Consider the following 942-nt stretch of genomic DNA (forward strand, 5'->3'; position numbering starts at 1 on the left):
TATATATATATATATATATATATTTCTATCTTTCTATCTCTCTCTCTCTCTTTCTCTCTCTCTCATTTTTCTCTCTATCTCTCACTCTCCCTCTGTCCAAACTTTGACTTACAACAGTTTAACATTATAGCAGCGATATATATATATATATATATATACACATACACATACATGCATATATAAATCCATGCATACATACATTCATTTATGAATCGGTTTATATATTTCTCTGTATCTATTCATTTTTTGCTATCTATCTATCCATTTGTCTATTTATTTATCTATCTATCTATCTATTTGTCTATTCAACTATCTATCTTTCTATCTATCTATCAATTTATCTATCTCTCTATATATCTGTCTATCTATCTATCTATTTATCTATTTATCCATCTATCTATATATCTGTCTATGTATTTTTCTATCTATCTATCTATCTATCTATCTATCTATCTATCTATCTATCTATCTATCTATCTATCTATCCATCTATTAGTCTATATGCGCCTCTCTATTGCAACCTTCGTCGCTCCCTGCACACAAACTGTTTTTGTATTTAGTATAGTTACGTAGTGTAAAGTGTCATGAAGGCAATTGTCCCGACGAGGGATTCCAAGGTTCACCACCATCTGTCCCATAAAATTATCACGTGATACCGCCAGCACGCGCCAAAATCTCGTAATGGAGCTTCGAGATTCAGCCATTATCTAAAAAGTGACAGTTCCTTATAAAACTTGATTTTTATGTCTGCATTTGCGTGAATGCATAACTTCCACCCATACCACCACACATATTTACGCACATATATACACGTACTTGTACTCATATATATATATATATATATATATATATACACACATATATATACATACATATATATGTACATACATATACACATATATATATACATATATATGTATATATGTATGTATATGTATTTAC

Source organism: Octopus bimaculoides, chromosome 23 (assembly GCF_001194135.2).
Source record: "Octopus bimaculoides isolate UCB-OBI-ISO-001 chromosome 23, ASM119413v2, whole genome shotgun sequence".
NCBI lineage: Eukaryota > Metazoa > Mollusca > Cephalopoda > Octopoda > Octopodidae > Octopus > Octopus bimaculoides.